Here is a 27,117-nt window from a genome sequence, read left to right as displayed (position 1 = left end):
TATTCCTGGGAAATTATATGGGAGAGTAATGATTGAGAGGGTGATGGCATGTACAGAGCATCAGATTGGGGAAGAGCAGAGTGGTTTCAGAAGTGGTAGAGGATGTGTGGATTAGATGTTTGCTTTGAAGAATGTACGTGAGAAATACTTAGAAAAGCATATGGATTTGTATGTAGCATTTATGGATCAGGAGAAGGCATATGATAAGAGTTGATAGAGATGCTCTGTGGAAGGTATTAAGAATATATGGTGTGGGAGGCAAGTTGTTAGAAGCAGTGAAAAGTTTTTATCGAGGATGTAAGGCAAGTGTATGTGTAGGAAGAGAGGAAAGTGATTGGTTCTCAGTGAATGTTGGTTTGCAGCAGGGGTGTGTGATGTCTCCATGGTTGTTTAATTTGTTTATGGATGGGGTTGTTAAGGAGGTGAATGCAAGAGTTTTGGAAAGAGGGGCAAGTGTGCAGTCTGTTGTGGATGACAGAGCTTGGGAAGAGAGTCAGTTGTTATTCACTGATGATACAGCACTGGTGGCTGATTCGGGTGAGAAACTGCAGAAGCTGGTGACAGTTTGGTAAAGTGTGTGAAAGAAGAAAGCTGAGAGTAAATGTGAATAAGAGCAAGGTTATTAGGTACAGTAGGGTTGAGGGACAAGTCAATTGGAAGGTAAGTTTGAATGGAGAAAAACTGGAGGAAGTGAGGTGTTTTAGATATCTGGGAGTGGATTTGGCAGCTGATGATACAGCACTGGTGGCTGATTCATGTGAGAAACTGCAGAAGCTGGTGACTGAGTTTGGTAAAGTGTGTGAAAGAAGAAAGCTGATAGTAAAAGTGAATAAGAGCAAGGTTATTAGGTACAGAAGGGTTGAGAGTCAAGTCAATTGGGAGATAAGTTTGCATGGAGAAAAACTGGAGGAAGTGAAGTTTTAGATATCTGGGAGAGGATTTGGTAGCGGATGGAACCATGGAAGCAGAAGTGAATCATAGGGTGGGGGAGGGGGCAAAAGTTCTGGGAGCATTGAAGAATGTGTGGAAGTCGAGAGCATTATCTCGGAAATCAAAAATGGGTATGTTTGAAGGAATAGTGGTTCCAACAATGTTACATGGTTGCGAGGCGTGGGCTATAGATAGAGTTGTGCAGAGGAGGGTGGATGTGCTGGAAATGAGATGTTTGAGGACAATATGTGGTGTGAGGTGGTTTGATCGAATAAGTAATAATTGGGTACGAGAGATGCGTGGTAATAAAAAGAGTGTGGTTGAGAGAGCAGAAGAGGGTGTTTTAAAGTGGTTTGGTCACATGGAGAGAATGAGTGAGGAAAGATTGACCAAGAAGATATATGTGTCATAGGTGGAGGGAACGAGAAGTGGGAGACCAAATTGGAGGTGGAAAGATGGAGTGAAAAAGATTTTTAGTGATCGGGGCCTGAACATGCAGGAGGTGAAAGGCGTGCAAGGAATAGAGTGAATTGGAACAATGTGGTATACCGGGGTTGACGTGCTGTCAATGGATTGAACCAGGGCATGTGAAGCGTCTGGGGTAAACGATGGAAATCTCTGTGAGGCCTGGATGTGAAAAGGGAGCAGTGGTTTCGGTGCATTATTACATGACAGCTAGAGACTGAGAGTGAACAAATGTGACCTTTGTCGTCTTTTCCTAGCGCTACCTCACGCACATGTGGGGGAGGGGGATGTTATGTCACGTGCGGTGGGGTGGTGAAGGGAATGAATAAAGGCAGACAGTATAAATTATGTACATGTGTATATATGTATATGTCTGTCTGTGTGTGTATATATATATATATATATATATATATATATATATATATATATATATATATATATATATATATGTATATATATGTATACGTTGAGAAGTATAGGTATGTATATGTGCATGTGTGGACGTGTATATATATTATATATATTTATTTATTATTTTATTTTGCTTTGTCGCTGTCTCCCACGTTTGTGAGGTAGCACAAGGAAACAGACGAAAGAAAATGGCCCAATCCACCCCCATACACATGTATATACATACACGTCCCCACACGCAAATATACATGCCCATACATCTCAATGTACACACATATATACACACACACACATATACATATATACACATGCACACAATTCACACTGTCTGCCTTTATTCATTCTCACGCCACCTCGCCACACATGGAATAACATCCCCCTCCCTCCTCATGTGTGCGAGGCAGCGCCAGGAAAAGACAACAAAAGCCCCATTCGCTCACACTCAATCGCCAGCTGTCATGCAATAATGCCCGAAACCACAGCTCCCTTTCCACATCCAGGCCCCACAAAACTTTCCATGGTTTACACCAAACGCTTCACATGCCCTGATTCAATCCATTGACAGCACGTCGACCCCGGTATACCACATCGATCCAATTCACTCTATTCCTTGCCCGCCTTTCACCCTCCTGCATGTTCAGGCCCCGATCACTCAAAATCTTTTTCACTCCATCATTCCACCTCCAATTTGGTCTCCCACTTCTCCTCGTTCCCTCCACCTCCGACACATATATCCTCTTCATCAATCTTTCCTCACTCATTCTCTCCATGTGCCCAAACCATTTCAAAACACCCTCTTCTGCTCTCTCAACCATGCTCTTTTTATTTCCACACATCTCTCTTACCCTTACATTACTTACTTGATCAAACCACCTCACACCACATATTGTCCTCAAACATCTCATTTCCAGCACATCCACCCTCCTGCACACAACTCTATCCATAGCCCACACCTTGCAACCATACAACATTGTTGGAACCACTATTCCTTCAAACATACCCATTTTTGCTTTCGGAAATAATGTTCTCGACTTCCACACATTCTTCAAGGCTCCCAGGATTTTCGCCCCCTCCCCCACCCTATGATTTACTTCCACTTCCATGGTTCCATCCGCTGCCAGATCCACTCCCAGATATCTAAAACACTTTACTTCCTCCAGTTTTTCCCCATTCAAACTTACCTCCCAATTGACTTGACTCTCAACCCTACTGTACCTAATATCCTTGCTCTTATTCACATTTACTCTTAACTTTCTTCTTTCGCACACTTTACCAAACTCAGTCACCAGCTTCTGCAGTTTCTCACATGAATCAGCCACCAGCGCTGTATCATCAGTGAACAACAACTGACACTTCCCAAGCTCTCTCATCCCCAACAGACTGCATACTTGCCCCTCTTTCCAAAACTCTTGCATTCACCTCCCTAACAACCCCATCCATAAACACATATATAGAGCACACATCATCGCTGTTTCCTGCATCAGCGAGGTAATGCCAGGAAACAGATGAATGGCCCATCCACTCATCTACACATAAATATATACATAAACACCCACATACGCACATATATACATACATATCAACTTATACATATATATACACACACATATGCGGACATTACATACATATACATATTTTATTCCTTGGGAGAGGGGAGAAAGAATACTCCCCACACATTCCCCGGGTGTTGTAGAAGGCGACTAAAGGGGAAGGGAGCGGGGGGCTAGAATCCCTCCCCTCCTAGTATTTTAACTTTCAAAAAGGGGAAACAGAAGAAGGGGTCATGCGGGGAGTGCTCATCCTCCTCGAAGGCTCAGATTGGGGCGTCTAAATGTGTGTGGATGTAACCAAGATGAGAAAAAGGAGAGATAGGTAGTATGTTTGAGGAAAGGAACCTGGATGTTTTGGCTCTGAGTGAAATGAAGCTCAAGGGTAAAGGGAAAGACTGGTTTGGGAATATCTTGGGAGTAAAGTCAGGTGTTGGTGAAAGGACAAGAACAAAGGAAGGAGTAGCACTACTCCTGAAACAGGAGTGGTGGGAGTATGTGACATAGTGTGTAAGAAAGTAAACTCTAGATTGATATTGGTAAAATTGCAAGTGGATGGAGAGAGATGGATGATTATTGGTGCCTATGCACCTGGGCATGAGAAGAAAGATCATGAGAGGCAAGTGTTTTGGGAGCAGCTGAGTGAGTGTGTTAGAAGCTTTCATGCATGAGACCAAGTAATAGTGGTGGGTGATTTGAATGCAAAGGTGAGTAATATGGCAGTTGAGGGGGTAATTGGTGTGCATGGGGTGTTCAGTGTTGTAAATGGAAATGGTGAAGAGCTTGTACATTTGTGTGCTGAAAAAGAATGGTGATTGGGAATACCTGCTTTAAAAAGAGATATACTTAATTATATGTATGTATGTAGGAGAGATGGCCAGAGAGCGTTATTGGATTACATGTTAATGACAGGCACATGAAAGAGAGACTTTTGGATGTTAATGTGCTGAGAGGGGCAACTGGAGGGATGTCTAATCATTACCTTGTGGAGGCAAAGGTGAAGATATGTAGAGGTTTTCAGAAAAGAAGAGAGAATGTTGGGGTGAAGGGAGTGGTAAGAGTAAGTGAGCTTGGAAAGGTGACTTGTGTGAGGAAGTACCAGGAGAGACTGAGTGCAGAATTGAAAAAGGTGAGAGCAAATGGCATAAGGGGAGTGGAGGAGGAATGGGATGTAATTAGGGAAGCAGAGATGGCTTGTGTAAAAGATGCTTGTGGCATGAGAAGCATGGAAGGTGAGCAGATTAGAAAGGGTAGTGAGTGGTAGGATGAGGAAGTAAAATTGTTAGTGAAAGAGAAGAGAGAGACATTTGAACGATTTTTGCAGGAAAATAGTGCAAATGACTGGGAAATGTATGAAAGAAAGAGGGAAGAGGTCAAGGGAAAGGTGCAGGAGGTGAAAAAGAGGGCAAATGAGAGTTGGGGTGAGAGAGTATCATTAAATTTTTTTTTCTTTTTCTTTTTTTTGTCGCTGTCTCCCGCGTTTGCGAGGTAGCGCAAGGAAACAGACGAAAGAAATGGCCCAACCCCTCCATACACATGTATATACATACGTCCACACACGCAAATATACATACCTACACAGCTTTCCATGGTTTACCCCAGACGCTTCACATGCCTTGATTCAATCCACTGACAGCACGTCAACCCCGGTATACCACATCGCTCCAATTCACTCTATTCCTTGCCCTCCTTTCACCCTCCTGCATGTTCAGGCCCCGATCACACAAAATCTTTTTCACTCCATCTTTCCACCTCCAATTTGGTCTCCCTCTTCTCCTCGTTCCCTCCACCTCCGACACATATATCCTCTTGGTCAATCTTTCCTCACTCATTCTCTCCATGTGCCCAAACCACTTCAAAATAATAATAATAATAATAATAATAATAATAATAATAAAATAATAATAATAATAATAATAATAATAATAATAATAATAACAGAGGACTGGGCCTTTGAGGGAATATCCTCACCTGGCCGCCTTCTTTATTCCCTCTTTTGGAAAATTAAAAGAAAATAAGAGGGGAGGATTTCCAGCTACCCACTCCCTCCCATTTTAGTTGCCTTCTACGACATGCAGGGAGTATGTGGGAAGTATTCTTTCTCCCCTATTCCCAGGGATAAAAAAAGAAAAAAGTTAAGAGTAAATGTGAATAAGAGCAAGGTTATTAGGTACAGTAGGGTTGCGGGTCAAGTCAATTGGGAGGTAAGTTTGAATGGAGAAAAACTGGAGGAAGTAAAGCGTTTTAGATATCTGGGAGCGGATGGAATCATGGAAGTGGAAGTGAATCATAGGGTGGGGGAGGGGGCAAAAATCCTGGGAGCCTTAAAGAATGTGTGGAAGTCGAGAACATTATCTCGGAAAGCAAAAATGGGTATGTTTGAAGGAATAGTGGTTCCAACAATGTCGTATGGTTGTGAGGCGTGGGCTATGGATAGAGTTGTGCGCAGGAGGGTGGATGTGCTGGAAATGAGATGTTTGAGGACAATGTGTGGTGAGAGGTGGTTTGATCGAGTAAGTAATGTAAGGGTAAGAGAGATGTGTGGAAATAAAAAGAGTGTGGTTGAGAGAGCAGAAGAGGGTGTTTTGAAATGGTTTGGGCACATGGAGAGAATGAGTGAGGAAAGATTGACCAAGAGGATATATGTGTCGGAGGTGGAGGGAACGAGGAGAAGTGGGAGACCAAATTGGAGGTGGAAAGATGGAGTGAAGAAGATTTTGTGTGATCGGGGCCTGAACATGCAGGAGGGTGAAAGGCGGGCAAGGAATAGAGTGAATTGGATCGATGTGGTACACTGGGGTCGACATGCTGTCAGTGGATTGAATCAGGGCATGTGAAGCGTCTGGGGTAAACCATGGAAAGTTGTGTGGGGCCTGGATGTGGAAAGGGAGCTGTGGTTTCGGGCATTATTGCGTGACAGCTGGAGACTGAGTGTGAACGAATGGGGCCTTTGTTGTCTTTTCCTAGTGCTACCTCACACACATGAGGGGGGAGGGGGATGGTATTCCATGTGTGGCGAGGTGGCGATGGGAATGAATAGGGGCAGACAGTGTGAATTGTGTGCATGGGTATATATGTATGTGTCTGTGTGTGTATATATATGTGTACATTGAGATGTATAGGTATATATATTTGCGTGTGTGGGCGTGTGTGTGTGTACATTGTGTATGGGGTGGGTTGTGCCATTTCTTTCGTCTGTTTCCTTGCGCTACCTCGCAAACGTGGGAGACAGCGACAAAGCAAAATAGTTTTTTTTTTTTTTTTTTGCTTTGTCGCTCTCTCGCGTTTGCGAGGTAGCGCAAGGAAACAGACAAAAGAAATGGCCCAACCACCCCCATACACATGTATATACATACACGTCCACACACGCAAATATACATACCTACACAGCTTTCCATGGTTTACCCCAGACGCTTCACATGCCCTGATTCAATCCACTGTCAGCACGTCAACCCCGGTATACCACATCGATCCAATTCACTCTATTCCTTGCCCTCCTTTCACCCTCCTGCATGTTCAGGCCCCGATCACACAAAATCTTTTTCACTCCATCTTTCCACCTCCAATTTGGTCTCCCACTTCTCGTTCCCTCCACCCCTGACAAATATATCCTCTTGGTCAATCTTTCCTCACTCATTCTCTCCATGTGCCCAAACCATTTCAAAACACCCTCTTCTGCTCTCTCAACCACCCTCTTTTTATTACCACACATCTCTCTTACCCCATTATTACTTACTCGATCAAACCATCTCACACCACATATTGTTCTCAAACATATATATATATATATATATATATATATATACCCCTGGGGATAGGGGAGAAAGAATACTTCCCATGCACTGCTCACATGTCGTAGAAGGCAACTAAAGTGGACGGAAGCGAAGGCTGGAAACCCTCCCCTCCTTGTATTTTAACTTTCTAAAAGGGGAAACAGAAGAAGGAGTCACACGGGGAGTGCTCATCCTCCTCGAAGGCTCAGATTGGGGTGTCTAAATGTGTCTGGATGTAACCAAGATGAGAAAAAAGGAGAGATAGGTAGTATGTTTGAGGAAAGGAACCTGGATGTTTTGCCTCTGAGTGAAACGAAGCTCAAGGGTGAAGGGGAAGAGTGGTTTGGGAATGTCTTGGGAGTAAAGTCAGGGATTAGTGAGAGGACAAGAGCAAGGGAAGGAGTAGCACTACTCCTGAAACAGGAGTGGTGGGAGTATGTGATAGAGTGTAAGAAAGTAAACTCTAGAATGATATGGGTAAAACTGAAAGTGGATGGAGAGAGATGGGTGATTATTGGTGCATATGTACCTGGGCATGAGAAGAAAGATCATTTGGGAGCAGCTGAGTGTGTTAGTAGTTTTGATGCACAAGACCAGGTTATAGTGATGGGTGATTTGAATGCAAAAGTGAGTAATGTGGTAGTTGAGGGAATAATTGGTGTACATGGAGGGTTCAGTGTTGTAAATGGAAATGGTGAAGAGCTTCTAGATTCATGTGCTGAAAAAGAACTGGTGATTGGGAATACCTGGTTTAAAAAGAGATATACATAAGTATATGTATGTAAGTAGGAGAGATGGCTAGAGAGTGTTATTAGATTACGTGATAATTGATAGGCACGCGAGAGAGAGACTTTTGGAAGTTAATGTGCTGAGAGGTGCAACTGGAGGGATGTCTGATCATTATCTTGTGGAGGCGAAGGTGAAGATTTGTAGAGGTTTTCAGAAGAGAGAATGTTGGGGTGAAGAGAGTGGTGAGAGTAAGTGAGCTTGGGAAGGAGACTTGTGTGAGGAGGTACCAGGAGAGACTGAGTACAGAATGGAAAAAGGTGAGAACAAAGGACGTAAGGGGAATGGGGGAGAATTGGAATGTATTTAGACAGTGATGGCTTGTGCAAAAGATGCTTGTGGCATGAGAAGCGTGGGAGGTGGGCAGATTAGAGAAGGTTGGTGAGTGGTGGGATGAAGAAGTAAGATTATTAGTGAAAGAGAAGAGAGAGGCATTTGGATGATTATTGCAGGGAAATAAAGCAAATGACTGGGAGATATATAAAAGAAAGAGGCAGGAGGTCAAGAGAAAGGTGCAAGAGGTGTAAAAGAGGGCAAATGAGAGTTGGGGTGAGAGAGTATCATTAAATTTTAGGGAGAATAAAAAGATGGTTTGGAAGGAGGTAAATAAAGTGCGTAAGACATGGGAACAAATGGGAACTTCAGTGAAGCGGGCTAATGGGGAGGTGATAACAAGTAGTGGTGATGTGAGGAGATGGAGTGAGTATTTTGAAGGTCTGTTGAATGTATTTGATGATAGAGAGGCAGATATAGGGTGTTTTGGTTGAGGTGGTATGCAAAGTGAAAGGGTTAGGGAGCATGATTTGGTAAACAGAGAAGAGGTAGTAAAAGCTTTGCGGAAGATGAAAGCCGGCAAGGCAGCGGGTTTGGATGGTACTGCAGTGGAATTTATTAAAAAAGGGGGCGACTGTAATGTTGACTGGTTGGTAAGGTTACTTAATGTATGTGTGACTCATGGTGAGGTGCCTGAGGACTGGCAGAATGCTTGCATAGTGCCACTGTACAAAGGCAAAGGGGACAAAGGAGAGTGCTCAAATTACAGAGGTATAAGTTTGTTGAGTATTCCTGGGAAATTATATGGGAGAGTAATGACTGAGAGGGTGATGGCATGTACAGAGCATCAGATTGGGGAAGAGCAGAGTGGTTTCAGAAGTGGTAGAGGATGTGTGGATTAGGTGTTTGCTTTGAAGAATGTACGTGAGAAATACTTAGAAAAGCATATGGATTTGTATGTAGCATTTATGGATCAGGAGAAGGCATATGATAAGAGTTGATAGAGATGCTCTGTGGAAGGTATTAAGAATATATGGTGTGGGAGGCAAGTTGTTAGAAGCAGTGAAAAGTTTTTATCGAGGATGTAAGGCAAGTGTATGTGTAGGAAGAGAGGAAAGTGATTGGTTCTCAGTGAATGTTGGTTTGCAGCAGGGGTGTGTGATGTCTCCATGGTTGTTTAATTTGTTTATGGATGGGGTTGTTAAGGAGGTGAATGCAAGAGTTTTGGAAAGAGGGGCAAGTGTGCAGTCTGTTGTGGATGACAGAGCTTGGGAAGAGAGTCAGTTGTTATTCACTGATGATACAGCACTGGTGGCTGATTCGGGTGAGAAACTGCAGAAGCTGGTGACAGTTTGGTAAAGTGTGTGAAAGAAGAAAGCTGAGAGTAAATGTGAATAAGAGCAAGGTTATTAGGTACAGTAGGGTTGAGGGACAAGTCAATTGGAAGGTAAGTTTGAATGGAGAAAAACTGGAGGAAGTGAGGTGTTTTAGATATCTGGGAGTGGATTTGGCAGCTGATGATACAGCACTGGTGGCTGATTCATGTGAGAAACTGCAGAAGCTGGTGACTGAGTTTGGTAAAGTGTGTGAAAGAAGAAAGCTGATAGTAAAAGTGAATAAGAGCAAGGTTATTAGGTACAGAAGGGTTGAGAGTCAAGTCAATTGGGAGATAAGTTTGCATGGAGAAAAACTGGAGGAAGTGAAGTTTTAGATATCTGGGAGAGGATTTGGTAGCGGATGGAACCATGGAAGCAGAAGTGAATCATAGGGTGGGGGAGGGGGCAAAAGTTCTGGGAGCATTGAAGAATGTGTGGAAGTCGAGAGCATTATCTCGGAAATCAAAAATGGGTATGTTTGAAGGAATAGTGGTTCCAACAATGTTACATGGTTGCGAGGCGTGGGCTATAGATAGAGTTGTGCAGAGGAGGGTGGATGTGCTGGAAATGAGATGTTTGAGGACAATATGTGGTGTGAGGTGGTTTGATCGAATAAGTAATAATTGGGTACGAGAGATGCGTGGTAATAAAAAGAGTGTGGTTGAGAGAGCAGAAGAGGGTGTTTTAAAGTGGTTTGGTCACATGGAGAGAATGAGTGAGGAAAGATTGACCAAGAAGATATATGTGTCATAGGTGGAGGGAACGAGAAGTGGGAGACCAAATTGGAGGTGGAAAGATGGAGTGAAAAAGATTTTTAGTGATCGGGGCCTGAACATGCAGGAGGTGAAAGGCGTGCAAGGAATAGAGTGAATTGGAACAATGTGGTATACCGGGGTTGACGTGCTGTCAATGGATTGAACCAGGGCATGTGAAGCGTCTGGGGTAAACGATGGAAATCTCTGTGAGGCCTGGATGTGAAAAGGGAGCAGTGGTTTCGGTGCATTATTACATGACAGCTAGAGACTGAGAGTGAACAAATGTGACCTTTGTCGTCTTTTCCTAGCGCTACCTCACGCACATGTGGGGGAGGGGGATGTTATGTCACGTGCGGTGGGGTGGTGAAGGGAATGAATAAAGGCAGACAGTATAAATTATGTACATGTGTATATATGTATATGTCTGTCTGTGTGTGTATATATATATATATATATATATATATATATATATATATATATATATATATATATATATATATATATGTATATATATGTATACGTTGAGAAGTATAGGTATGTATATGTGCATGTGTGGACGTGTATATATATTATATATATTTATTTATTATTTTATTTTGCTTTGTCGCTGTCTCCCACGTTTGTGAGGTAGCACAAGGAAACAGACGAAAGAAAATGGCCCAATCCACCCCCATACACATGTATATACATACACGTCCCCACACGCAAATATACATGCCCATACATCTCAATGTACACACATATATACACACACACACATATACATATATACACATGCACACAATTCACACTGTCTGCCTTTATTCATTCTCACGCCACCTCGCCACACATGGAATAACATCCCCCTCCCTCCTCATGTGTGCGAGGCAGCGCCAGGAAAAGACAACAAAAGCCCCATTCGCTCACACTCAATCGCCAGCTGTCATGCAATAATGCCCGAAACCACAGCTCCCTTTCCACATCCAGGCCCCACAAAACTTTCCATGGTTTACACCAAACGCTTCACATGCCCTGATTCAATCCATTGACAGCACGTCGACCCCGGTATACCACATCGATCCAATTCACTCTATTCCTTGCCCGCCTTTCACCCTCCTGCATGTTCAGGCCCCGATCACTCAAAATCTTTTTCACTCCATCATTCCACCTCCAATTTGGTCTCCCACTTCTCCTCGTTCCCTCCACCTCCGACACATATATCCTCTTCATCAATCTTTCCTCACTCATTCTCTCCATGTGCCCAAACCATTTCAAAACACCCTCTTCTGCTCTCTCAACCATGCTCTTTTTATTTCCACACATCTCTCTTACCCTTACATTACTTACTTGATCAAACCACCTCACACCACATATTGTCCTCAAACATCTCATTTCCAGCACATCCACCCTCCTGCACACAACTCTATCCATAGCCCACACCTTGCAACCATACAACATTGTTGGAACCACTATTCCTTCAAACATACCCATTTTTGCTTTCGGAAATAATGTTCTCGACTTCCACACATTCTTCAAGGCTCCCAGGATTTTCGCCCCCTCCCCCACCCTATGATTTACTTCCACTTCCATGGTTCCATCCGCTGCCAGATCCACTCCCAGATATCTAAAACACTTTACTTCCTCCAGTTTTTCCCCATTCAAACTTACCTCCCAATTGACTTGACTCTCAACCCTACTGTACCTAATATCCTTGCTCTTATTCACATTTACTCTTAACTTTCTTCTTTCGCACACTTTACCAAACTCAGTCACCAGCTTCTGCAGTTTCTCACATGAATCAGCCACCAGCGCTGTATCATCAGTGAACAACAACTGACACTTCCCAAGCTCTCTCATCCCCAACAGACTGCATACTTGCCCCTCTTTCCAAAACTCTTGCATTCACCTCCCTAACAACCCCATCCATAAACACATATATAGAGCACACATCATCGCTGTTTCCTGCATCAGCGAGGTAATGCCAGGAAACAGATGAATGGCCCATCCACTCATCTACACATAAATATATACATAAACACCCACATACGCACATATATACATACATATCAACTTATACATATATATACACACACATATGCGGACATTACATACATATACATATTTTATTCCTTGGGAGAGGGGAGAAAGAATACTCCCCACACATTCCCCGGGTGTTGTAGAAGGCGACTAAAGGGGAAGGGAGCGGGGGGCTAGAATCCCTCCCCTCCTAGTATTTTAACTTTCAAAAAGGGGAAACAGAAGAAGGGGTCATGCGGGGAGTGCTCATCCTCCTCGAAGGCTCAGATTGGGGCGTCTAAATGTGTGTGGATGTAACCAAGATGAGAAAAAGGAGAGATAGGTAGTATGTTTGAGGAAAGGAACCTGGATGTTTTGGCTCTGAGTGAAATGAAGCTCAAGGGTAAAGGGAAAGACTGGTTTGGGAATATCTTGGGAGTAAAGTCAGGTGTTGGTGAAAGGACAAGAACAAAGGAAGGAGTAGCACTACTCCTGAAACAGGAGTGGTGGGAGTATGTGACATAGTGTGTAAGAAAGTAAACTCTAGATTGATATTGGTAAAATTGCAAGTGGATGGAGAGAGATGGATGATTATTGGTGCCTATGCACCTGGGCATGAGAAGAAAGATCATGAGAGGCAAGTGTTTTGGGAGCAGCTGAGTGAGTGTGTTAGAAGCTTTCATGCATGAGACCAAGTAATAGTGGTGGGTGATTTGAATGCAAAGGTGAGTAATATGGCAGTTGAGGGGGTAATTGGTGTGCATGGGGTGTTCAGTGTTGTAAATGGAAATGGTGAAGAGCTTGTACATTTGTGTGCTGAAAAAGAATGGTGATTGGGAATACCTGCTTTAAAAAGAGATATACTTAATTATATGTATGTATGTAGGAGAGATGGCCAGAGAGCGTTATTGGATTACATGTTAATGACAGGCACATGAAAGAGAGACTTTTGGATGTTAATGTGCTGAGAGGGGCAACTGGAGGGATGTCTAATCATTACCTTGTGGAGGCAAAGGTGAAGATATGTAGAGGTTTTCAGAAAAGAAGAGAGAATGTTGGGGTGAAGGGAGTGGTAAGAGTAAGTGAGCTTGGAAAGGTGACTTGTGTGAGGAAGTACCAGGAGAGACTGAGTGCAGAATTGAAAAAGGTGAGAGCAAATGGCATAAGGGGAGTGGAGGAGGAATGGGATGTAATTAGGGAAGCAGAGATGGCTTGTGTAAAAGATGCTTGTGGCATGAGAAGCATGGAAGGTGAGCAGATTAGAAAGGGTAGTGAGTGGTAGGATGAGGAAGTAAAATTGTTAGTGAAAGAGAAGAGAGAGACATTTGAACGATTTTTGCAGGAAAATAGTGCAAATGACTGGGAAATGTATGAAAGAAAGAGGGAAGAGGTCAAGGGAAAGGTGCAGGAGGTGAAAAAGAGGGCAAATGAGAGTTGGGGTGAGAGAGTATCATTAAATTTTTTTTTCTTTTTCTTTTTTTTTGTCGCTGTCTCCCGCGTTTGCGAGGTAGCGCAAGGAAACAGACGAAAGAAATGGCCCAACCCACCCCCATACACATGTATATACATACATCCACACACACAAATATACATACCTACACAGCTTTCCATGGTTTACCCCAGACGCTTCACATGCCCTGATTCAATCCACTGACAGCACGTCAACCCCGGTATACCACATCGCTCCAATTCACTCTATTCCTTGCCCTCCTTTCACCCTCCTGCATGTTCAGGCCCCGATCACACAAAATCTTCTTCACTCCATCTTTCCACCTCCAATTTGGTCTCCCTCTTCTCCTCGTTCCCTCCACCTCCGACACATATATCCTCTTGGTCAATCTTTCCTCACTCATTCTCTCCATGTGCCCAAACCATTTCAAAACACCCTCTTCTGCTCTCTCAACCACGCTCTTTTTATTTCCACACATCTCTCTTACCCTTACGTTACTTACTCGATCAAACCACCTCACACCACACATTGTCCTCAAACATCTCATTTCCAGCACATCCATCCTCCTGCGCACCACTCTATCCATAGCCCACGCCTCGCAACCATACAACATTGTTGGAACCACCATTCCTTCAAACATACCCATTTTTGCTTTCCGAGATAATGTTCTCAACTTCCACACATTCTTCAAGGCTCCCAGAATTTTCGCCCCCTCCCCCACCCTATGATCTACTTCCGCTTCCATGGTTCCATCCGCTGCCAGACCTACTCCCAGATATCTAAAACACTTCACTTCCTCCAGTTTTTCTCCATTCAAACTCACCTCCCAATTGACTTGACCCTCAACCCTACTGTACCTAATAACCTTGCTCTTTAGGGAGAATAAAAAGATGTTTTGGAAGGAGGTAAATAAAGTGCCTAAGGCAAGAGAACAAATGGAAACATCAGTGAAGGGGGCAAATGGGGAGGTAATAAAAAGTAGTGGTGAAGCGAGAGGGAGATGGAGTGAGTATTTTGAAGGTTTGTTGAATGTGTTCGATGAGAGTGGCAGATATAGGGTGTTTTGGTCGAGGTGGTTTGCGAAGTGAGAGGGCCAGGGAGAATGATTTGGTAAACAAAGAAAAGGTAGTGAAAGTTTTGCGGAAGATAAGAGCCGGCAAGGTGGCGGCATTGGATGGTATTGCAGTGAAATTTATTAAAAAAGGGGGTGACTGTGTTGTTGACGGGTTGGTGAGGATAATCAATGTATGTATGGTTCATGGTGAAGTGCTGAGGATTGGTGGAATGCATGCATAGTGCCACTGTACAAAGGCAGAGGGGATAAAGGTGAGTGTTCAAATTACAGAGGTATATGTTTGTTGAGTATTCCTAGGAAATTATAAGGGAGGGTATCGATTGAGAGGGTTAAGGCATGTACAGAGCATCAGATTGGGGAAAACCAGTGTGGTTTTTGAGGTGGTAGAGGATGTGTGGATCAGGTGTTTGCTTTGAAGAATGTATGTGAGAAATACTTAGGAAAGCAAATGGATTTGTATGTAGCACTTATGGATCTGGAGAAGGCATATGATAGAGATGCTCTGTGGAAGGTATTAAGAGTATATGGTGCGGGAGGTAAGTAGCTAGAAGCAGTGAAAAGTTTTTATCGAGGATGTAAGGTGTGAGTACGAGTAGGAAGAGAGGAAAGTGATTGGTTCCCAGTGAATGTCAGTTTGTGGCAGGGGTGTGTGATGTCTCCATGGCTGTTTAATTTGTTTAAGGATGGGGTTATTAGGGAGGCGAACACTAGAGTTTTGGAAAGAGGGGCAAGTATGCAGTCTGTTGTGGATGAGAGGGCTTGGGAAGTGAGTCAGCTGTTGTTTGCTGATGATACAGCACTGGTTTCTGATTCAGGTGAGAAACTGCAGAAGTTGATGACTGAGTTTGGTAAAGTGTGTGAAAGAAGAAAGCTGAGAATAAATAAGAGCAAGGTTATTAGGTACAGTAGGGTTGAGGGACAAGTCAATTGGGAGGTAAGTTTGAATGGAGAAAAACTGGAAGGAGTACAGCATTCTAGATATCTGGGAGTGGATTTGGCAGTGGATGGAACCATGGAAGCAGAAGTGGGGGAGGGGGCGAAGGTTCTGGGAGCGTTGAAGAATGTGTGGAAGGCGAGAATGTTATCTTGGAGCAAAAATGGGTATGTTTGAAGGAACAGTGGTTCCAACAATGTTATTTGGTTATGAGGCATGGGCGATAGATAGGGTTGTGCGGATGACGGTCTATGTGTTGGAAATGAGATGTTTGAGGATGTGGTGTGAGGTGGTCTGGTCAAGTAAGTAAGGGAAGGGTAAGAGTGTGGTTGAGAGAGCAGAAGAGGGTGTACTGAAATGGCTTGGTCACATGGAGAGAATGAGTGAGGAAAGATTGACAAAGAGGATATATTTGTCAGAGTTGAAGGAAACGAAGAGAAGTGGGAGACCAAATTGGAGGGGGAAGGATGGAGTGAAAAAGATTTTGAGCAATTAGGGCTTGAACATGCAGGAGGGTGAAAGGTGTGCAAGGAATAGAGTGAATTGGAACAATGTGATATACAGGGTCCGATGTGCTGTCAATGGATTGAACCAGTGCAGGTGAAGTGTCTGGGGTAAACCATGGAAAGTTTTGTGGGGCCTGGATATGGAAAGGGAGCAGTGGTTTCAGTGTGCATTACACATGACAGCTAGAGACTGAGTGTGAACGAATGTGGCCTTTGCTGTCATTTCCTAGCGCTACCTTGCATCTACGCGGAGGAGGGTGCCATTTCATGTGTGGTGGTGAGGTGGCGGGAATGGATGAGGGCAGGATGTATGAATATGTACATGTGTATACATGTATATGTCTGTGTATGTATATGTATACGTGCAAGTGTGGGCTTTTATGTATACGTGCATGTGTGGGCGTTTATGTATATGCATGTGTATGTGGGTGGGTTGGGCCATTCTTTCGTCTGTTTCCTTGTGCTACCTCACTAACGTGACAGACAGTGACAAAGTACAATAATCAAAATAATAACAAATATTTTCAAATTTTGCAAAATCAGCAATTATCAACACAGCTCATTGCAGGACTTGAATCTTGCAAGGGTTTTCTTGGTATGGGGTAAAGTGCCACCTAACATGGTCACTTATACTTCTATATTCCAAAATTACCAAGTATTACACCTTCGCCATGTACGACAATCAACACATTTTAACATGACTGTTTTGGCTATGTACCCAGGCCTTGACACTTGCCCCTGTAGTTTCTTCCCACTGCATTAGTAATGGCCATTACCACAAATGTTGTGAGTTTTTACTTACTAATTACAGCGAGGCCAATGAAGTATCAAAAGTACCTGTTATATGGCTAGGCTCCTGAAGTATCAAAAGCACCTGTTAAATACGATTAAAGTATATTCATATTGTGTGTGTAGTGTTCACGTTACTCGCTCTTTATGAACTATTAAGTAAGGGGCCATATCAACAAATGATGTACAACTTGGCAACAAAATTTTAGAAATGATTATTCAATCACCCCTGAGGTGCTCCACCTCAATTTTCGTACTTTGTATACTCATGAATGTCACGTATTCTGGCTTGATGACTTTTAGTAGTTGATGGCCATTAAATCCAACAACATATATACATATGGCAATACATACAATTCATACTGAAACTTTCAAATGAGCAGGTCAGTCATCACTCACCATGATCATATGCCATATGACCACCAATCAGATGCTTATCTGAGGTTTTGTATCAACTGCTTGACAAATCTAAGAAGAGAAAATATGTATGAGCACTTCTATCTTTTCTGCTCTTAATTGTAGAACCTCTTTTATCTCTTGAGCTCTAATGGCAAGACCAATCAGTCAACAAAAGATCCACAAATTAATTGCATTTGGAGGACAAGGCACTTGACCCAATAGGCCAAGAAACTGTTTAGAACTGATGCCAAGTCTTGAGTCCCAACCAGGCAGAATAAGGGTATAATGTTCTTCTTGAGTACTGTACTGAACATACTTTCCCTAAGCTGTTTAAACATAAGAGTAGTCTAAGAGTAAGACAGGCTAAAAGTTCCATGGACTTGCAAAAGGCAACAGCACCTCTAGCTTCAAACACATTGATATCTCTAAGAATGAGCTGTCTCTAAATCTGTAAACCCATCTGTAAGCTGCCAGAATTCAGCAGTCACATGGTACTTGTAAGTACCCTTGGAGAATGATGAGAGAAACAAGTGTTGCACAATCACTGAAATTTATAAAGTGGATGTACTTCCTTCAAGTCCATTTGTTGATTTCCTGCTAACCACCAATGAAATGCCAGTAATACAAGAGAAGCCTCATTGTAAACAGCCTTGAAAACTGCTGCAATCTCTTGTTATTAAACATGGGGAGAAGCTGATACATTATGCTGTATATTATTAGTATATGCATGTACCCTGTATGCTAAAGCATGCCTGACAGGCTTGGTAAAGCATCTGTTTTATAGCATATATCTATTCTGTGAGCACATGTCCTCTGTACTAAGATGAGACCATAGACCCATCTGTCTGCTTTATAGTTTACATCTCTTGTGGAAATATGTCTCCTGCTTGTGAAAGTGCACACTGCAGGCTAGGTAAGGCATTTTTCTTGAAACTTTAGACACGTCTGTTTAAAGTTACCTATGTCTTAGGTGCAAAGGTGTACCTTGCAGGCTGGGTAAGGCATTTTCCTAAAGACCAAAGACTAGTCTGTCTTCTATTTCTGGAATCCTTTATTTTGATGTAAGTTGCTTTATTATCCTTTTCTGAGCATAATGTGTCTGTTGAATACTTCGCCATATCTTTATACAGTAAATTTTCATAACATTGGTAACACCCACAAGCCAATAACTTCACATCAAATAATAATAAGGGAAATGGCGAGTATGTATGAAAAAGTATGAAACAGTAATAATAATAATAATAATAATAATAATAATAATAATAATAATAATAATAATAATAATAGTAACAATAAAAAGAGTCTGGTTGAGAGAGTAGAAGAGGGTGTTTTGAAATGGTTTGGTCACATGGAGAGAATGAGTGAGAAAAGATTGACAGAGAGGATATATGTGTCAGAGGAGGAGGGAACATGGAGAAGTAGGAGACCAAATTGGAGGTGGAAAGATGGAGTGAAAAAGATTTTGAGTGATTGGGGCCTGAACATGCAGGAGGATGAAAGGCGTGCAAGGAATAAAGTGAATTGGAATGATATGGTACACCGGGTCGATGTGCTGTCAATGGATTGAACCAGGGCATGTGAACCATCTGGGGTAAACCATGGAGAGTTTTGCGGGACCTGGATGTGGAAAGGGAGATGTGGTTTCGGTGCATTATACATGACAGCTAGAGACTGAGTGTGAACGAATGTGGCCTTTGTTGTCTTTTGCTAACGCTACCTCGCACACATGTGGGGGGAGGGGGTTGTCTTTTCATGTGTGGTGGGGTGGCGACAGGAATGAATAAGGACAGACAGTATGAATCATGTACATGTGTATATATGTATATGTCTGGATGTTAATGTGCTGAGAGGTGCAACTGGAGGGATGTCTGATCATTATCTTGTGGAGGCTAAGGTGAAGATTTGTATGGGTTTTCAGAAAAGAAGAGTGAATGTTGGGGTGAAGAGGGTGGTGAGAGTGAGTGAGCTTGGGAAGGAGACTTGTGTGAGGAAGTACCAGGAGAGACTGGGTACAGAATGGGAAAAGGTGAGAACAATGGAAGTAAGGGGAGTGGGGGAGGAATGGGATGTATTTAGGGAATCAGTGATGGATTGCGCAAAAGATGCTTGTGGCATGAGAAGAGTGGGAGGTGGGTTGATTAGAAAGGGTAGTGAGTGGTGGGATGAAGAAGTAAGATTATTAGTGAAAGAGAAGAGAGAGGCATTTGGACGATTTTTGCAGGGAAAAAATGCAATTGAGTGGGAGATGTATAAAAGAAAGAGACAGGAGGTCAAGAGAAAGGTGCAAGAGGTGAAAAAGAGGGCAAATGAGAGTTGGGGTGAGAGAGTATCATTAGATTTTAGGGAGAATAAAAAGATGTTCTGGAAGGAGGTAAATAAAGTGCGTAAGACAAGGGAGCAAATGGGAACTTCAGTGAAGGGCGCAAATGGGGAGGTGATAACAAGTAGTGGTGATGTGAGAAAGAGATGGAGTGAGTATTTTGAAGGTTTGTTGAATGTGTTTGATGATAGAGTGGCAGATATAGGGTGTTTTGGTCGAGGTGGTGTGCAGGGTGAGAGGGTCAGGGAAAATGATTTGGTAAACAGAAAAGAGGTAGTAAAAGCTTTGCGGAAGATGAAAGCCGGCAAGGTAGAAGGTTTGGATGGTATTGCAGTGGAATTTATTAAAAAAGGGGGTGACTGTATTGTTGACTGGTTGGTGAGGTTATTTAATGTATGTATGACTCATGGTGAGGTGCCTGAGGATTGGCGGAATGCGTGCATAGTGCCATTGTACAAAGGCAAAGGGGATAAGAGTGAGTGCTCAAATTTCAGAGATAAAAGTTTGTTGAGTGTTCCTGGTAAGTTATGTGGGAGGGTGTTGGTTGAGAGGGTGGGAGCATGTACGGAGCGTCAGATTGGGGAGGAGCAGTGTGGTTTCAGAAGTGGTAGAGGATGTGTGGATCAGGTGTTTGCTTTGAAGAATGTATGTGAGAAGTACTTAGAAGAGCAGATGGATTTGTATGTAGCATTTATGGATCTGGAGAGGGCATATGATGGAGTTGATAGAGATGCTCTTTGGAAGGTATTAAGAATATATGGTGTGGGAGGAAAGTTGTTAGAAGCAGTGAAAAGTTGTTATCGAGGATGTAAGGCATGTGTACGTGTAGGAAGAGAGGAAAGTGATTGCTTCTCAGTGAATGTAGGTTTGTGGCAGGGGTGTGTGATGTCTCCATGGTTGTTTAATTTGTTTATGGATGGGGTTGTTAGGGAGGTAAATGCAAGAGTTTTGGAAAGAGGGGCAAGTATGAAGTCTGTTGGGGATGAGAGAGCTTGGGAAGTGAGTCAGTTGTTGTTCGCTGATGATACAGCGCTTGTGGCTGATTCATGTGAGAAACTGCAGAAGCTGGTGACTGAGTTTGGAAAAGTGTGTGGAAGAAGAAAGTTAAGAGTAAATGTGAATAAGAGCAAGGTTATTAGGTACAGTAGGGTTGAGAGTAAAGTCAATTGGGAGGTGAGTTTGAATGGAGAAAAACTGGAGGAAGTGAAGTGTTTTAGATATCTGGGAGTGGATCTGGCAGCGGATGGAACCATGGAAGCGGAAGTGGATCATAGGGTGGGGGAGGGGGCGAAAATCCTGGGGGCCTTGAAGAATGTGTGGAAGTCGAGAACATTATCTCGGAAAGCAAAAATGGGTATGTTTGAAGGAATAGTGGTTCCAACAATGTTGTATGGTTGCGAGGCGTGGGCTATGGATAGAGTTGTGCGCAGGAGGATGGATGTGCTGGAAATGAGATGTTTGAGGACAATGTGTGGTGTGAGGTGGTTTGATCGAGTGAGTAACGTAAGGGTAAGAGAGATGTGTGGAAATAAAAAGAGGGTGGTTGAGAGAGCAGAAGAGGGTGTTTTGAAGTGGTTTGGGCACATGGAGAGGATGAGTGAGGAAAGATTGACCAAGAGGATATATGTGTCGGAGGTGGAGGGAACAAGGAGAAGAGGGAGACCAAATTGGAGGTGGAAAGATGGAGTGAAAAAGATTTTGTGTGATCGGGGCCTGAACATGCAGGAGGGTGAAAGGAGGGCAAGGAATAGAGTGAATTGGAGCGATGTGGTATACCGGGGTTGACGTGCTGTCAGTGGATTGAAGCAAGGCATGTGAAGCGTCTGGGGTAAACCATGGAAAGCTGTGTAGGTATGTATATTTGCGTGTGTGGACGTATGTATATACATGTGTATGGGGGGGTTGGGCCATTTCTTTCGTCTGTTTCCTTGCGCTACCTCGCAAACGCGGGAGACAGCGACAAAGTATAATAAATAAATAAATATATATATATATATATATATATATATATATATATATATATATATATATATATATATATGTATACGTTGAGATGTATATGTATGTATATGTGCGTGTGTGGAAGTGTATGTATATACATGTGTATGTGGGTGGGTTGGGCCATTCTTTCGTCTGTTTCCTTGCAGGAGACAGTAATAAAGTATAATAAACATAAATATATAAAAAATAATAATAATAATGAATGTGTGTGTTAGTAGTTTTGATATAATAGACAGGGTTATAGTGATAGGTGATTCGAATGCAAAGGTGAGTAATGTGGCAGTTGAGGGAATAATTGGTGTGCATGGGGTGTTCAGTGTTGTTAATGGAAATGGTGAAGAGCTTGTACATTTAAGTGCTGAAAAAGGACTGGTGATTGGGAATACCTGGTTTAAAAGGAGAGATATACATGTACATAAATATACGTTTGTAAGTAGGAGAGATGGCCAGAGAGCATTATTGGATTAGGTGTTAATTGATAGGCACGCGAAAGAGAGACTTTTAGATGTTAATGTGCTGAGAGGTGCAAATGGAGGGATGTCCGATCATTATCTTGTGGAGGCGAAGGTGAAGATTTGTAGAGGTTTTCAGAAAAGAAGAAAGAATGTTGGGGCAAAGAGAGTGGTGAGAGTAAGTGAGCTTGGGAAGGAGACTTGTGTGAGGAAGTACCAGGAGAAACTGAGTGCAGAATGGAAAAAGGTGAGAGCAAAGGATGTAAGGGAAGTGGGGGAGGAATGGGATGTATTTAGGGAAGCAGTGATGGCTTGTGCAAAAGATGCTTGTGGCATGAGAAGCATGGGAGATGGGCAGATTAGAAAGGGTAGTGAGTGGTGGGATGAGGAAGTAAGATTATGAGTGAAAAAGAAGAGAGAGGCATTTGGATGTGTTTTGCAGGGAAATAGTGCAAATGACTGGGAGATGTATAAAAGAAAGAGGCAGGAGGTCAAGAGAAAGGTGCAAGAGATGAAAAAGAGGGCGAATGAAAGGTTGGGGTAGGAGAGTATCATTAAAATTTAGGGAGAGTAAAAATATGTTTTGGAAGGGGGTAATTAAAGGGAGTAAGACAAGAGAACAAATGGGAACATCGGTGAAGGGGGCTAATAGGGAGGCAATAACTAGTAGTGGTGATGTGAGGAGATGGAGTGAGTATTTTGAAGGTTTGTTGAATGTGTTAGATGATAAGAGTGGCAGATATAGAATGTTTTGGTAGAGGTGGTGTGCAAAGTGAGAGGGTCAGGGAGAAGGATTTGGTAAACAGAGAAGAGGTAGTAAAAGCTTTGCGGAAGATGAAAGCCGGCAAGGCAGTGGCATTGGATGGTATTGCAGTGAAATTTACTAAAATAGGGGTTGACTGTGTTGTTGACTAGTTGGTAAGGATATTTAATGTATGTATGACTCATGGTGAGGTGCCTGAGGATTGGCGGAATGCTTGCATAGTGCCACTGTACAAAGGCATAGGGGATAAAGGCGAGTGCTCAAATTACAGAGGTATAAGCTTGTTGAGTATCCCTGGGAAATCATATGGGAGAGTACTGATTGAGAGGGTGAAGGCATGTACAGAGCATCAGATTGGGGAAGAGCAGTGTGGTTTCAGAAGTGGTAAAGCATGTGTGGATCTGCTTTGAAGAATGTATGTGAGAAATACTTAGGAAAGCAAATGGATTTGTATGTAGCATTTATGGATCTGGAGAAGGCATATGATAGAGTTGATTGAGATGCTCTGTGGATGGTATTAAGAATATATGGTGTGGGAGGAAAGTGTACGAGTAGTAAGAGAGGAGAGTGATTGGGTCTCAGTGAATGTTGGTTTGCGGCAAGAGTGCGTGATGTCTCCATGGTTTTTTTGTTTAATTTGTGTATGGAAGGGGTTGTTAGGGAGGTGAATGCAAGAGTTTTGGAGAGAGATGCAAGTATGCAGTCTGTTGTGGACGAGAGGGCTTGGGCAGTGAGTTAGTTGTTGTTCGCTGATGATACAGCGCTGGTGGCTGATTTAGGTGAGAAACTGCAGAAGCTGGTGACTGAGTTTGGTAAAATGTGTGAAGGAAGAAAGCTGAGAGTAAATGTGAATAAGAGCAAGGTTATTAGGTACAGTAGGGTTGAGGGACAAGTAAATTGGGAGGTAAGTTTGAATGGAGAAAAACTGGAGGAAGTGAAGTGTTTTAGATATCTGGGAGTGGATTTGGCAGCGCATGGAACCATGGAAGTGGAAGTGAGTTACAGGGTAGGGGAGGGGGCGAAAGTTCTGGGAGCGTTGAAAAATGTGTGAAAGGTGAGAACATTATCTCACAAAGCAAAAATGGGAATGTTTGAAGGAATAGTGATTCCAACAATGTTATATGGTTGCGAGGCATGGGCTATAGATAGAGATGTACGGAGGAGGGTGGATGTGTTAGAAATGAGACGTTTAAGGACAATATGTGGTGTGAGGTGGTTTGATCATGTAAGTAAAGAGAGGGTCAGAGAGATGTGTGGTAATGAAAAGAGTGTGGTTGGGAGAGCAGAAGAGGGTGTTTTGAAATGGTTTGGTCACATGGAGAGAATGAGTGAGGAAAGATTGACAAAGAGGATATATGTGTCAGAGGTGGAGGGAATGAGAAGTGGGAGACCAAACTGGAGGTGGAAAGATGGAGTGAAAAAGATTTTGAGCGATCAGGGCCTGAAGATGCAGGAGGGTGAAAGGAGTGCAAGGAATAGAGTGAAATGGAATGATGTGGTATACCAGGGTCAACGTGCTGTCAAGGGATTGAACCAGGGCATGTGAAGCATCTGGGGTAAACCATGGAAAGTTCTGTGGGGCCTGGATGTCAAAAGGTAGCTGTGGTTTCGGAGCATTATACATGAAAGCTAGAGACTGAGTGTGAACAAATGTGGCCTTAGTTGTCTTTTCCTTGCACTACCTTGCATGCATGCAGGGGGAGAGGGTTGTCATTTCATGTGTGGACGAGGAGTGGCAATGGGAATAAATAAAGGCAGCAAGTATGAATTATGTACAAGTGTATATATGTATGTGTCTGTGTATGTATATATATATGTATACGTTGAAATGTATACGTATGTATATGTGCATGTGTGGACGTGTATGTATATACATGTGTATGTTGGTGGGTTGGGCCATTTTCTCATCTGTTTCCTTGCGCTACCTCATTAACGTGGGAAACTGACAAAGTATAATGAATAAATAAAATAATATTGATAATATTGAAAATAATAATAATAATAATAATAATAATAATAATAATAATAATGGTGAGTGTATTCCCTCAGAGGCCCAGTCCTCTGTTCTTAACGCTACCTCGCTAATGCGGGAAATGGCGAATAGTTTGAAAGAAGAAAAGAAAGAATAATAATAATAATAATAATAATAATAATAATAATAATAATAATTCACCATTTCCCGCGTTAGCGGGAAATGGCGAATAGTATGAAAGAAAGAAAAGAAAGAAATAATAATAATAATAATAATAATAATAATAATAATAATAATAATAACAATAATAATAATGTGTTTATAAGAAGTGGAGGAACAAGGAGAACCAAGAGACCAAATTGGAGATAGAAGGATGGAGTGAAAATTATTTTGTATAATCAGGGCCTGAACATGCAGAAGGGTGAAAGGTGTGCACAGGATAGAGTAAATTGGAACGATGTGGTATACTGGGGTCAAAGTGCTGTCAATGGACTGAACCAAGGTATGTGAAACTTCCAGGATAAACCATGGAAAGGTCTGCGGGGCATGGATGTGGATAGGGAGCTGTGGTTTCGGTCCATTACTCATGACAGCTCATGTATGGATATGAGCAGATGTGGCCTTTCTCATTCTTGTTTCCTGCCACTACCTTGCTGACACAGTAGGTGGTGATGTTTCTTGTGTGGGGGGGGGGGGGGGGGGGGGGGGGGATGGCGCTGGAAATGGATGAGGGCAAGCAAGTATGAATATGCAATGTGTATATCTGTATATGTAAGTGTATGTAGATGTGGTTTCAGTGTGGTTTCAGAAGTGGTAGAGGATGTGTGGATCAGGTGTTTGCTTTGAAGAATGTATGTGAGAAATACTTAGAAAAGCAAATGAATTTGTATGTAGCATTTATGGATCTGGAGAAGGCATATGATAGAGTTGACAGAGATGCTCTGTGGAAGGTATTAAGAATATATGGTGTGGGAGGCAAGTTGTTAGAAGCAGTGAAAAGTCTTTATCGAGGATGTAAGGCATGTGTACATGTAGGAAGAGAGGAAAGTGATTGGTTCTCAGTGAATGTAGGTTTGCGGCAGGGGTGTGTGATGTCTCCATGGTTGTTTAATTTGTTTATGGATGGGATTGTTAGGGAGGTGAATGCAAGAGTTTTGGAAAGAGGGGCAAGTATGAAGTCTGTTGGGGATGAGAGAGCTTGGGAAGTGAGTCAGTTGTTGTTCGCTGACGATACAGCGCTGGTGGCTGATTCATGTGAGAAACTGCAGAAGCTGGTGACTGAGTTTGGTAAAGTGTGTGAAAGAAGAAAGTTAAGAGTAAATGTGAATAAGAGCAAGGTTATTAGGTACAGTAGGGTTGAGGGTCAAATCAATTGGGAGGTAAGTTTGAATGGAGAAAAACTGGAGGCAGTAAAGTGTTTTAGATATCTGGGAGTGGATTTGGCAGCGGATGGAACCATGAAAGCGGAAGTGAATCATAAGGTGGGGGAGGGGGCGAAAATCCTGGGAGCATTGAAAAATGTGTGGAAGTCGAGAACATTATCTCGGAAAGCAAAAATGGGTATGTTTGAAGGAATAGTGGTTCCAACAATGCTGTATGGTTGCGAGGCGTGGGCTATCGATAGAGTTGTGCGCAGGAGGGTGGATGTGCTGGAAATGAGATGTTTGAGGACAATGTGTGGCATGAGGTGGTTTGATCGAGTAAGTAATGTAAGGGTAAGAGAGATGTGTGGAAATAAAAAGAGCATGGTTGAGAGAGCAGAAGAGGGTGTTTTGAAATGGTTTGGGCATATGGAGAGAATGAGTGAGGAAAGACTGACCAAGAGGATATATGTGTCGGAGGTGGAGGGAACAAGGAGAAGTGGGAGACCTAATTGGAGGTGGAAAGATGGAGTGAAAAAGATTTTGAGTGATCGGGGCCTGAACATGCAGGAGGGTGAAAGGCGGGCAAGGAACAGAGTGAATTGGATCGATGTGGTATACCGGGGTTGACGTGCTGTCAGTGGATTGAATCAGGGCATGTGAAGCGTCTGGGGTAAACCATGGAAAGTTGTGTGGGGCCTGGATGTGGAAAGGGAGCTGTGGTTTCGGGCATTATTGCATGACAGCTGGAGACTGAGTGTGAACGAATGGGGTCTTTTGTTAT

The 27,117-nt window shown here is 42.8% G+C and overlaps 1 protein-coding gene across 1 annotated transcript in view; it reads right to left on the bottom strand.

Moving 5' to 3' along the window:
- The window catches only part of LOC139759068 (uncharacterized), a 134,331-nt gene that overhangs the window by 92,158 nt on the left and 15,056 nt on the right, over positions 1-27,117 (bottom strand). The window lies entirely within an intron of this gene.

This window comes from Panulirus ornatus, chromosome 32 (assembly GCF_036320965.1).
Source record: "Panulirus ornatus isolate Po-2019 chromosome 32, ASM3632096v1, whole genome shotgun sequence".
NCBI classification, from domain to species: domain Eukaryota; kingdom Metazoa; phylum Arthropoda; class Malacostraca; order Decapoda; family Palinuridae; genus Panulirus; species Panulirus ornatus.
This window is presented reverse-complemented; position numbering and strand designations above follow the sequence as displayed.